General features: G+C 39.0%; 1 protein-coding gene across 1 annotated transcript in view; it reads right to left on the minus strand.

The window, feature by feature from the left end:
• The window catches only part of LOC148354883 (uncharacterized protein C1orf21 homolog), a 44,652-nt gene extending 34,269 nt beyond the window's left edge, over positions 1 to 10,383 (minus strand). Inside the window, exon 1 of the mRNA XM_088349780.1 lies at positions 10,183 to 10,383. The gene's annotated coding sequence lies outside the window, so the exon portion shown is untranslated. The remainder of the gene's footprint in view (positions 1 to 10,182) is intronic.
• Positions 10,384 to 13,723: the final 3,340 nt, after the last annotated feature.

A 13,723-nucleotide genomic window follows, 5' to 3' on the forward strand; every position in this document is an offset into this window, starting at 1 on the left:
CATGCTTGGAAACAGAGAAGCTCCTGTGTGACTGAGCCCCCTAACCCCCTCAGAAAATCATTGGTTCCAAAAATGGACCGAGTAAGAATTACAACATGTAGATGAAGTACTTTCGTGACTAGCTAAATATTCTTGTGAAAATGTAGAGATTTCTAAGCACAGGGAGTAAATTGACACGCTTCTGTGAGATTGCTTGTCAGGCTGATGGAGTTATTAGAGTGGGCCCAGGGAAGCACTGCAGCATTTGCTGCTAGGCTTGAGTAAATACTATGGGGGGAGGGGGTGGATGGGCACCCAAAGAGAGAGTAGCCTGAGAGTCTGTTTACATTCTCTCCATTGGGATGCAGTAACATCATCCATTTGTGTGATGTGTGCCTTTAAGGGGGCATGGCCTCGGGCAGGGGGGGGCAAACTTATTGGAGTTCAAAAATTTGGCCAGGGGGCCTGGCGACCTATCCAGTTTTTCTCATTTGCATTTATGGATATGTATGCAGATATCTATACGTTATATTCCTATTTATATTCAGGAATAAAAATGGGGCAGGGCTAAAAAGGTGAGAAGGTTGTGGAGGAAATCTAGTATTTGTGGGTAATGCGAGCCCCTAATTATTAAAATCGGTATCAAACTTCGTTTGATATTTTTCTCATCTCAAAATAAGCGTTAAAAGTGACAAACGTTGTTGAATACATGCGTCCAGGTTTGAAATCATTTATCAGTTACTATGAGCACAATACCACCACAAAATTTCCAAGATTATTTTCTTTATTGAAAAGTTTTTGGGGCCAACTTTTAACTATTTTCATTTATTTTTTTAAATTGTCCAGGAAAAAAAACATATGTAAATGGTTCTCTTTCCATTTCTTCTCAGGAAATGAGGTTGATGGAAATAGTGACATACTGAAATGAACAAATGGGTGTTTGCATTCAAATGATTGTTGTGTTTTCTACTCTCGAATACAAACTGCTATTTATGCATACATGTATTTGTTTACACAAAAACCCTTGCAACGGCAGTAATATTTGCGCTTTTTCTTCCTTAGTCACTTCAAATCGTGACTACTGCAGCTGCCGGCAACTAAAAACCAAAAAGCAAGAATGCAGCAAGCCATTATTATTCATTCAAAATGATCTCATCTGAAGGAAATTAATCAATCCGAGAGTTAATTGGCGAGTGTGCCGCTCCAGGGAAGGTTTCATCTCGCCCGAGTGCCTCAGTTCACGTCTCAACACGGCCGTGTTATTATTTTTGTCGAAATAAGTCAGTATCACGTCAATTAATTTAAGCTAAGGTGCTAAAAACGAAATTATTAGTAAGTGGGATAAGGACATGAAACTTTCTCAAGGAGGCAACATGAACCAGGAACTAAACAAAAAATAAGTTCGCTTTACATTCCTTGGAAATGTATCTGGAATACTGCATCAATTGCAGAACTCTAGGATAATAGTTTGAAGCCCCGGCCTTAACAGGAAAGTTAAATGGACAGTGTGTATTATTTTCCCACTAGATGTAATCTGCTGTGCCACCGAAAACGACTGCTAAAAGCACAAAGGAAGAAGACAAATTACGGAGACTCGAAGTGACCAAATCGCACCTTATTACTTTTGAAAAGAGAAAAGAAAAATGAAAGGGGCAAAAACTTTTACTTTTTTCACAGAGAAAAACAAAAATAAGAGAAAAATGGTTAAAATAAAAAGAATGAAAAGAGAATTTCCCCCCGCTTTTCTTTAATTCCTTTCCTTTTCTCAATTTTTCCTTTTTCCGCTTACTTTTCCATTATTCTTTTTATTCACGTTTTCTTTTTTTGACTGTTTTTCTTATTCTTTCACTTTTTTGTTCCTCTTTGAAAAAAAAAAAAATAGTTTTCCCTTTTAGTATTTCTTTAAGAAAGGCTGGGTAAGATAATGGAAGAAAAACTACTTTTTTGCTCACTTTCAGTCTTCGTAGTCTTTTTTAGACTAATTTTTTGGTTGCACTACATATCACAGCAACATCTAGTGGACAAATACTAAACACTGTCACTGTAAGGACATTGTCCCATATTTGGCCCAACCTCAGCCAGAACCTAGCTTTAGCGTCCCCTAACTCAATTGAGTTTGCTTTAAAAGGAAATAGTGCATGTTTTTTCGCACAATATACTGTATTAATATATATTAAATTGTATATATATATATATATATATATATATATATATATATATTATTCCAATTACTTTACGAGACAATGTATTTTGAAGACGGAAGGTCTCATATCTTTGACTTTTGAGCTGTGATGTCATACGAGGAACACCGGTGCTCTAGTAAGCCAGTCACCATATTGTTTTACGTGTCAAATAGTCGAAGAGGTTAAGAGTTTTTTAAGGCAATGTTTTGGTAGATTTGTGGAGAATGCATAGGTGTTTCGTCGCTGGTGGACGCAGTAATGGTACAACAAAGGGCGGGCAGCTAAAAAGGGGTTAACTGGCAAGAAAGAAAAACACATGGAGAGTCGCCAAGGGGGTTTAAAAGGGACTGATCAACAAAAAGCGGCAGAAGTCTCGGCGGAAATACGCGAAGCTCACAGTCCAAAAAACTCGCAGTGAGCAGCTAGGCTAACCGGACCAATAACGAAAAGCGGAAACGGCTACGGAGATAAACACGAATCAAGAAACACAGCAAAACCGGCGCTTAGCAAGGCTCTTCGGCCAAAGAACAAAAGGTAGAAAGCCCACGAGTGCCAATCTGGAGCAAAATAAATAGGAAAGCCCTCGACAGCCCCAAAGCTAACAGGGAGCTAGCCACACCAAATTATACCAACTGTAGCACATGCAGTGAAAAAAAAAAAAAGAAGAACCCACTATCACCTATCGAAAAGAAGGCAAAGGCAAACAAGGATTGCTGTAATGGTGGCAGGTAAACTTAAGCTACACAGCTTTTGGAGGTCGAAGCACAAAACTGGCAAAACAGTCAAGGTCCCCAGCGACAAGGTAAGCAAAGTTTCAATTTCTCCAAACCCAATATGAACGGTATGCAATTGCTGTTCACTACAATTGTTGTCTGTTTCAGAGCTGCCTCACATGTTGTGTTAATGGGATTTCTCATTAAGAAAGTTTTGTGTTCCTTCCATGTTGTCACAGCTATAGAAGTAAGCCAGATGGGTCAACTTTGAGACAAAATTTCTGCACATGGAATATTTCAACACATTTACATACTTGTGCTTAATTGAAAAAAAAATGTTTGGTATAAACTTTGCACCATGAAAAAAATCTACTGAATTCTAGAAGGTCAGAAGACCATTGAAAAGGTCCCCAGCAGTTTTTAATAAATTCAACAGTGTTACAGTTAGGAAATATTAGCCTGGTTGTAACAATGGTGCCTCAAGGGTAAAATAAATTGAGTCAATATTTTTTGTGATCAGCTTCCCTAACTATTCTCACCAGACCTAGCATTAGCATTGAACTGGCAGATATTCCAATTGACCCAATTATTAAGGTGCATTCCTACATGAAGGTTGAGAGATTTATAGCATTAGACTTAAGACATCAGAAATTCAAAAGTCAGTATTGTGTAGTTTAACGTTTTCAATGTAACAGTGTTTGTTGAAATACAAGTATGAAAATAGTATTGAACAAAAATAAAAAGCCATTTAAGCATTGAAAAATATGTCAAATGGTTATATTTATTTAGTGTTAAAGTTATTTCTCATTTAACCTCACAATTTTTTAGTTATCTTTTCTAAATCGTCAAAATTTCACACTATGAATATCATTAACACAATTGTTATGTAATGTATCACTGAGCTGAGCGTCTGAAGCACACAGTTTTCTTGCCTCATGGCAGAGGGTGATAGTGAGAACAAGGATTCTTATTTGGCGCACATGTCAGCCCCAAACAATAGAATTAGTGTTAAAATTAGCAAACAGACAGCATGTCAACCCACTCAGTAATTATTTGCACATTACTTGACTTTTTTACATAATGGAGGATTACCTATCTATTGATGCCTTTATTGAAAAGGAGCTGTGCATAGACTTCATTTAAGTCAAGGTAAGACAATAGAACATTATGCTAGTGTTAATATGTTGCTTTCTGGCTCTGCCAGTTAAGTGTTGAATAACATGTAGGTTCATTTATTTGTAAATCTGAATGCCTCACCAGACACACAGCTCACCACACGTTACTGCCTTTTAAATACCTTTGTTTGGTATCAAAAGTAGTGTTTATATAATTCGTAAGAAAATGATTTTTTTTTTATATTCGATATTGGATCAAATTCTTGTGAATCGAAATTGAAACCGTGAGAATCGATACACAGCCTTTCTTCTACTTGGATCATTTCCAACGGCACACCCGATAATCTGAGAATTCAAGTAGTGGGAGGGCACCAGATAACAAATCGTGAACTCCTCCAGCACACCATGAACCCAGGTCCTCAGCAACGATGTAGCTATAGAAAGAACGATTTTTTACCACAAGGGGAAGCCACCTGAAGGGCAGAGAAGACATGCAAGCCTGCGGGATTGTGTTACGCTGACTTAAGAGGGTTTTCTCTTCGGGCACCCTTGTCACACCTAACCGCTTCAGTGGGCTTGGGAAACACACCAGAGAAACCAATCGCCATTGAGCTGTTGTCGATCTGTCCAGGTATCTCTTGACTCAGTATTATAGTAATAGAATTTGAAACCCTTATCTTTGGAGTATCTTAAATTGAAATCAGGTAAAACTTGATATAGAAAGCCACTTTCAATGGGACTCTTATGCTGAGTAATTAAAAACATGTAGGATGAAAATAAAACCCATCCTATCCGCAACAGCACCATGAGCAAGAACAAACATACAAGTTTAGAGGTATGTAAAAGACTCAGCGGGGCACAGAGAAACCATTTGAGGAAAAAAGTCCAAGCTCACGGCAGGCAGTGTCATTTCTGAGACACCCAACCCTACTCCAGACGGAACTAATATTTTTTTGTATTGATTTGGCTTACGCAAAAAAAGAAAAAAGTTAATATATACATTTTTTATTGTCTCAGCAAGCAAAACATTGGCCGGTGGGACTATTGTCTAGTCACTGTTTGCCTGGCAATGAGATCATCTGGAATGTTGTCATCCGGAAGTGGGTATGTCATAACAAAGAGGTTGGGACTAACAATGGATTGTGGGGGCAATTGTCAAAACATATAATTATAAACATTCATTCATTATCCAGACACTCTTCCTCAGAAGGGTCGCAGGGGGCGCTGGAGCAGAGTTGCCAAAAATTTAAAATCATATTTCATAATGGATATGGGGAATTTTCAAATTTAGACAATTCTTTTCCGAGTAGCATTTAAGAGTGCCAGTTTGAGGTTGAAATTGGTTCTTAAACAATGTCATAACTTAAAAAAAAGTAACAACTGCCACTAAAAAAATTGCGATCCTTAATAAATTCACTGTGCAAATATGACTGTTTAAAGGGAAACCGTAGTAAAACCTCTATGTATCGTGGGTTACATTTAATGGTTTTGCTACTTTTGCAGTATGATTGGCCTAACAGTCTGTCTTTTACTGCCTGTGCCTCAATAAAGTTGTAGACAAACAGCTTGACGAACCTAATTAGGTATATGAAATCTTTCAATTTTGAGGTATTCGAAACCATCCACTCCACCAAACGCTCTGAACCCCCAAAAGCAACAAAAGGTATTCGAAGATGCTACCTTTAGAGGCAAGATTAGCCTCATGCTTTCGAAAACGAATGCAATTTAAACTTTCAATAATGCACGTTTTTAATCATACTTCATTTATTTTTGCTTATTATTCAAATCAATTAGGGTTTTTTGCTTGAATGAACGTTTTTTGTCTCTAGGAGGCACTAAACAATACACAAAGTCCCTTTATTATTCAAAACAATCAGCGTTTTTTGTAACGATCAATTTTTCCTGCACAGAAATGAATGCTATTGCTTGATTTTCTTATTTTCCTAGTCTTCATATGAAATACATATTGCATAATTTGCGATTAACTGGAGTGTGATATCTGGTAGCTCTGTATGGTCACAAACTGTTCTTTTACAACAATGTAATCATGTCTTGAAAATCATCTCAGCATCCCATCTCAAAGGTAGCAGGTGGGTCAAGCAGATCAAGGGAAGATACAAGAGGAAGAGATGGAAAATGAATGATTGAAAGAAAGAGGGACTCAGACAGAAGGGATAAATCAGCAGGGAAATTTATAGATGAGGGCACAATACACAAGGCGGGGTTTGCGCAATGGCCATCAAGTAGACGCCGTAATCCGCTGTTGATCGTGTTGAGGGACCTTGACAGCTCGAATGGCCGCGCCTTGTGTTTAAATACATCACAACAGTCTGCTGTTCTCCAGCCCAAAAAACAAATTCAGCATTATGGAAACGTATCCAGACACCAGAAAAACAAATTAAAAAAAGCAATGCACGGTTATTCCATTTGCTGATTATAATGTCGATCATTTAGTTGAACTATCAAAAAATGTCAAATCGATATTGTCCAAGGTAATACTAAATCACTGCCTTGGGGCTAAAACTTTCAACCTACAAAACAATCACCTTTATTGAAATTTAGAGTTTTGACGTCTATAGCAGTCAATGGCACCTAACATAATGAATGACCGCAAACAACTGGCTTGATCAAGAATCATTACATTTTCACATTTGGATTGATTGATGAATAGCTTATAAGAAAAGCATGCACACAAAATATAAACAAATACAGACGCTCCCCTACTTGCGACTATTGGACTTACGAAAAACGGTAGATACAATCATTTTTTTCAGGATGTCGAAAAATATTCAGACATTTCTGTAAGTTGGATTATGTATTGTGTGCAAATTTTTCCGGGTACAGGATGTTACTGTAGTGCTTATTTCCACTACTGGCATGTGGCGCTGTGAGAGATCACCCAGCCCACCCTGAAGAAGAAATCCGCTTCCTCTTCCTAGTTCGTGTGTAAACATTTTATACTGTATCTCCAGCACATTTTCATTGTTTAAGATCTCGTGCATCAATTCAATTTGGTTGGCGTAAAGGGAGAAGAAGAGGTGAGCACTTTCATTAAAAATGAAAGTGGAATAAGAAAGCTTGATACGGTTCAGAAAATGGTTGGATCGCTTTTTACCACTGAAGAGGAAGCCGCCTAACTCTTGAAGCTCATCTTCCAAAAGTAAGTTAAAACTTAACTTTATCTTTATAGAGCATATTATTTTATGAAATGCTTTTTTTGGTACAAAACAATACAGGTTACTTATACAAGCCTTTACCATACTTATATAAACCTTAAACATACAAAACATAGCACTGAAGCAACTTACGAAGAAATTCAACTTACGAACCATCGTCTCATTCGTAAGTAGGGCAGCGTCTGTACTAAATTGTGACATGAAGTTGAACATTTATTTACAAAAATATAGTGTTGAGAAGCGCGTATTGAAAAAACTATATTCAAGAAAAGAGTTTGCTTACTTTGTCTTTCAACAAAAATATGAAAGCCTCAAGTGATGCAATGTGTATTGTATGATGTGACAGTAAATAGATACACATAATTTAGGAACAAAAGTTTTTCCCCAGAATCGGTATATTCACACGCCGCTGCCCATCAGTGCTCCGGCTCCTCTCTCAAGGGCGACTGACGCTTAACATCGAAAGACAACAGAGACCAGATGATGAAGATGCTGTATCTGAGTCTAATCAAAAGGCTTCTCCTGTTACTAGTATCCATGGAAACCAGTACCATCTATTTCATGTGAGGGAGTAAACCCATACCCCCCAAAAAAACGGCCTGGAGTGGGACTGATTAATTTATGCACTTCTAAGAAACAGATATAGCTGCTACAATTAATGAATAATTTTAACATTTTTGTTAGCGAGACAGTGTGTATTAATCTATTTTTTTCATAACATGAGGCTCACCTAGAGGAAGCCGATTGTCCACCATCTTGCAGCTACGCGTATTGAAAAAAAAACTTGCGGGAAGCTCGGTAAAAGAATAGTACTTTTTAGTCACTTTGAATTTCCTTAGTTTATATCCTTACTTGAGCTCTTTAGCACTTGTTTTTGGTTGCACCACACGATACAGCACCATCTAGTGGCTAAAAATACACAATGTCCCTGACATTAACCTAAGTTCACAAATTTAAAATAAATGTTGAATAATTTGGACAATATCTATAAATTACCATCAAACTAAAGCATAGTATCAAGTAAAAAAAAATACACTGCTACCTGATTTTCAACTGGTATTTTATCTATTTAAGGATGTATGGATGTTTTGCTGCCAAGGGTGACCACAAAACCCCAAAAATCTTACAAAAGGCCAGGCAAAAAAATAAAAATAGTGCTGTTTGTTAACCTTGCATCTCCGTAGTATACGGTCTTCCTTGTGCTTTTTAGCACTTTACATTTGCACTATACTTAGCAGGGAAATCTAGTGGTCAACCAACGTTCCTTTAATAATCGTTTTCAGACCTAATAACCAATATTTGCATTTTGAAAAATTATAACTAAAAGTTTAGTCTCTTTTTTGGACGATCAGTCGATGAAACAACAGAAAGAAGCCAAATTGTTTTATTGGTTCAATTCTAATCCGGTCCTTTGAAGCAAGGTTTTCAGGTATTCAAAGAGACATAACTGCACAATTTTACTTCCATTTTTTAGCCAAACCTTTCGTCAGGTTTCTTTTGGGGTTACCTATTAAGAGCAAGATGGCAGACAGTGGTAATCGCTCTCTACGCAAAGCTTATGTAAATACAAATTTTTTAACCTATGACTATTTGAAAACTGTATCTACCCTGGTCAATCCCTCGAGAGGGGTGACCAACAGAAAGACAAACACATAGAAAAATAAAGGATTTTTTTTTAAAAAAGGGAAAAAGTAGCAAAAAAAAAAAAAAACACACGAAAATTCTTGGACCATGGCCAACCCAAATACCCAAACATCTAAACAAGTTAAGCACCTCGGCACCTAAGTTGGTCATGCTTTCGTCCCTCCAGATGAAATGTGACGCAAGAAAGCAGGCATGTCACACGGGTTAGGGTGACACAACACACTCTTCTGTCCAACAGCAGGGCCCGGCCGCTTTCACTAGTTTACCTCTGCCGCATCATACAGGTGTCCTGCCCATCCCTTAGAACGCGTCTAAACATCCCACTATCCCTTTACAACACCTCTCCACTCATTTCTATCACCAACAAGAGCCCTAGCTTCCACTATATTTAGACCTCTTTCCTGCAGTGCACTCATAACACCATCCATCCCTGTCAATCGCGGCCTTCCTCTTGATGTCCTTCCATTTACTTCTGCTCAACATTTGCTCCTCATCCATCCTGGCCAAACCAACCGAGTACTGCCTTATCTACACGCTTGCTCAGTTCCACTACTACTCCAGCTCTGTCCCTCACGGTTTCATTTCTCAATCTATCCAATTTTGTCACTCCTAACACACTCCTCAAACACTTCATCTTAAAATCATTTAATTTCCTTCTCAAATCTGCGTTCATGTTACCCCAAGGAAGCACTGACTTATACACACTGTCCCTTTAAGTGCAGCCCCAGCTGATTATGGACTAGTTTTATTACTATGTGATTGATTTTCACAGGAATTCTCGTGGGGGTTTTGTCGGATCTTATTTTGGGAACGGAATTACATAAAATGATATTTGTGGAATGTGTTTATCCAAACTTTATTATATGAAAAAAAACATTTGGTCCAAACTCACCCCGACCCAAACTCCAGCGGCCCCCAAGCTAAATTGAGTTTTAGACCCCTGCTTACAAGCGTAAATTTAAAGAATCTTATACATAGTTGTTTTCAATGCAGGGGTTATCAATATTCAAACAAGCCACTGGATAAATAAGAGTTTGGAGAGAAAAGATAAATGTCAAAACTTTCCAGTGTCGTTTTTGTTTTAATGTCGTTTCGAATGATGTTCGTGTATCAAATACGGCGGAATATTTTTGGATAAAAGCTAACGAAGCGCGGCATTTTGGTTTCCGCCGAACAGCAAGCAGCCCCGGTGGCTTCCTTCCATCTGTTGAGTACTGCTCCCCACTCGGCGAGGGGGCCTCGCGAGGCGGGGAGAGGGGAGAGAGGAGAGGGTGGACCGGGGTGTCGACGGCGAACCAACGCTGACCGAAACGGTCAGTCACCAAGAAGAAAGCACATGGAGGAGTTGGGGAGACAAGGTAAAAGTACTTACGGGGTAAGAGGCGCCAGTCCGGCTGGAAGCCGCGGAGGGGCTCCGTATCCTTCCGGGCACGACAGCGGGTCGGGCGGGGACGTGAGTGCGAGCCTCAGAGGACTGAAGGCGGGTGAAGTGTGTGGCTCCGCTCAGCTCGTCGGCTTGCGTCATCGCGCCAGGATGCCGCTATCAAGTGAGGGCGCCAACGCAGCCATCTTGCAGCGGTACAAAGCGACCAATCAGGGCGGGAGACGTGACGGAGGAAGCCACCAAAGCCCCACCCCCTCACAACCCTCTCAAGTAATCGAGTAAAAAAAATGTTTCGTTACTGTAGCGAACTACACGAAGTCATGCTTATTGGTAAAAAGCCATAATAGCGAAATATTTCATACCTGTCAACCTGTACGGTTTTGCCGTACAAAGTACGTTTATTATGAATTTTAACACGTGTACGACGTATGAGAAAATCTGTACGGAAAACCGCAAATTTGTCAATGATGGGTACCATCCGGTATACACCGACTATCACGAAACGGCAAACCAATCAAGTCAAACGAGATCGCCGCGGTAGCCTCTATCTCGGTATCGTTTTTTTTCCCCCGTTGATGTAGTGAAAGGAAGTCCGTCTCTTTTTAGAGAAACTGCTTTTTTGGCTCAACTTATTGAAGAGAGCCAGCTCTCAAACGGCTCACTTGCTTTGATGCATTATGTTTATTATGTTGTACAAAGAAGTTAAGAAAAAAAGGAAGTATAAAATGAGAAAATGAAAAAAGACAGGTTTGTAGTTATCCCTTTAATCAGTATATTACCAACAATAATTTAATGCAGAAAATGAATTCATAATTTGAATAAGAAAATGTATTCTTCTATTTAATTATATTTGCATGTATTTTTTTCCTTCTACAGTGAACGTCCAATCTACTTAATATTTGAACTTTTTTATAATAAACCTCATTCATGTCGAGAAACTCAGGATCTCACAACAAAATGTTAATTAACAATATATATGATATAACGAAACACAAGTACAATATAACATGTTAAACTACATAAATAAAAACGTTTGAAAAATATGGTGTAAGATTATTTTGTAGGGGAAATATGACAGTTTGTAAGGGCATGGAGCCATGGAGGTTGACAGATATGTATTTATGAAATAATAATTTCCTGTCTCACATCTCAACCAATATTGTGTCACTTTAAACTTGTCTCCATCTCGCAGTTACCGGTACTTAAAGGGACGGTATGTAATATTAAGTCTCTCCTAGTGGTACCAAAAAACTTTCAGTCATTAATGAAAAAACACAAACTATCATACCAGTGTTGAATTTCATAGAATATCATCCATTCAGCCATTATTGGCACCGCTTATCCTCAGCAAGGTCGCGGGGGTGCTGGAGCCCATCCCAGCTGTCTTCAGGCAGTGGGCAGGGGACACCCTGAACTGGTTGCCAGCCAGTCGCAGGGCACACAGAGATAGACAACTCACTCACTCATTCACACCTAGGGACAATTTGGACCTGCCAATTAACCTACCCTGCATGTTTTTTTGGGAATGTGGGAGGAAACTGGGGTGCCTGGAGGAAACCCACGCAAGCACGGGGAGTACATGCAAACTCCGCACAGGAAGGCTGGTTGCTGGATTTGATCCCATGACCTCAGAACTGTGCCACGGACGCGCTAACCACTCATCCGCCGTGCCACCCTTCCTCGATTATAATTTGTGCATGAATAAACCACTCCAACATATTGCCTTAGATATCCTTTTTGGTGAAAGTTTTCCATCCCTGGCTTTAACGAGCACATGTTTCAATGTCGACACGTTCGCACATGAAGTGAAAATACTCTAAAAGTTGACACCAAAAAAGAAAGTTTAGAGCTAATTACAATAAGAAGTTAAAATCAGAACGGACAAGTGATCATCTTTTTATAAAAGCATTACAAAATGTAGTTATTCACCATTTTTTGTTAGGAATAGGACGTGGAGGATACAATGATGTTACACGATGTGTCCTTAGATGAGAATAAACTCCAACGTCATGTGATGATTATCGATGTGAATCACCTGTGCCCGCTTATTTGGCACCAATTGCTGCGGGCTCTCATTGACTCCTTGTCCCTATTTAAACCCAGTCCTGTCAGTCCCCTGTTGTCAGTCCGTCTGCGAACCTCTGTTTATACAAGGCAAGTCTTTTTCGACCCTGACTCCCGCCTGTCCCGTTTTTGCTCCCGTTTGTCTCCGGTTACGAGCCATTTTTGATCCCGACCACGTCTACTCTCCCGTCCTGGCTTACGACTCGTTTCCGACCCCGACCACATTTTTGCTCTGCCTGTCACGGCTATCGACCTGTTTTTCCGTTCCTGACACCGCCATCCCCTGCTATGGAAGATCCACTTCCGTATTCAGATCATGATCCGATTGCGAGAGCGACTTGCTTCTCAGCGCTGCCCTTTCTCTTTCTATCTCAACAAACTTATGAGAAACGTTACGCGATTGGGTCTACCCTTTGTTCTGGACGTGACATGTGATCAAAGATTTGTTTGTGTTATACATTTGTTTTGATCTTTTAGATTCTTGAGCGTAAAAATAGAGTGCGCGATAATATCTACGGATTTCTAATGTCAAAGGGTTGGCATGTATGAAGTAGAATTTTGAAGTAATTGTACTTGAATAATTCTTATATTGTTTTACTCTTGATATTTGAAACTGCAGTGATAGCAAAAAAAGTCCAAATGTTTACTACTTTGAGGGACTTTTTACTCTGCAAAAAGAAATTCTTACTCATTGGCAGAGTAAAGTCATTTTATTCCAAGGATACTAAAACAAGAATAAGAATATTCTTAAAATATGCGATATTGTTTTGTCTATGAGACAGATTATTTTGCTTATTTTAGAAAACACAATTTTCTAGGTTTAGAAAATAATACTCAAAATAAGCAGACGATTCCATGCAGACAGTTCTGCTTATTTTAGGTCATTTGTATTTCCTCGGAAAATGACTATAACGGTCTTAAATATGGAAAAATGACACTTAATATATTTAAATTTACAAACATGTTTTCACCTTTCTCTCTGTTTGTGGAAATAAATCAAGTAGGATATTTCAATCTTGTAGTAAAATGTATTTTTACTCAAGTGTCATGAACCAGAACAGGATCAGGACCCAAATGTGTGACGTTACTCACACAAGCCTTTTATTTTATGGGAAATGGGGAGTCATGCATGTTAGGCAGCAGTCTGGCGTGAAATGATAGGAAGCTAGAGGCAGACAAGCTCGATACCAATTGCCCGAGTTGATATCGGAAAGATGGAGCAGATGCCGGACAGGACGGGACAGACAGGATAGATAATGAAAAATGATATCGAAAATAAACAGGACAAACTAGACGGGAACGAAAACTGGAGAAAATAATAAACAGAACGAAAATAGACGGAAACAAAACTGAAAACCGAAATTAAACAGAACAAAAAAAAAAGGGAACAATACCGGTCAGGTAATACCAACAGGAACAGGACCGAGTCGAAACCCACGTCTTGCGGGGCAGAAGTTCGTTGACG

Source organism: Urocampus carinirostris, chromosome 12 (assembly GCF_059441175.1).
Source record: "Urocampus carinirostris isolate Australia breed hairy pipefish chromosome 12, RoL_Ucar_1.0, whole genome shotgun sequence".
NCBI lineage: Eukaryota > Metazoa > Chordata > Actinopteri > Syngnathiformes > Syngnathidae > Urocampus > Urocampus carinirostris.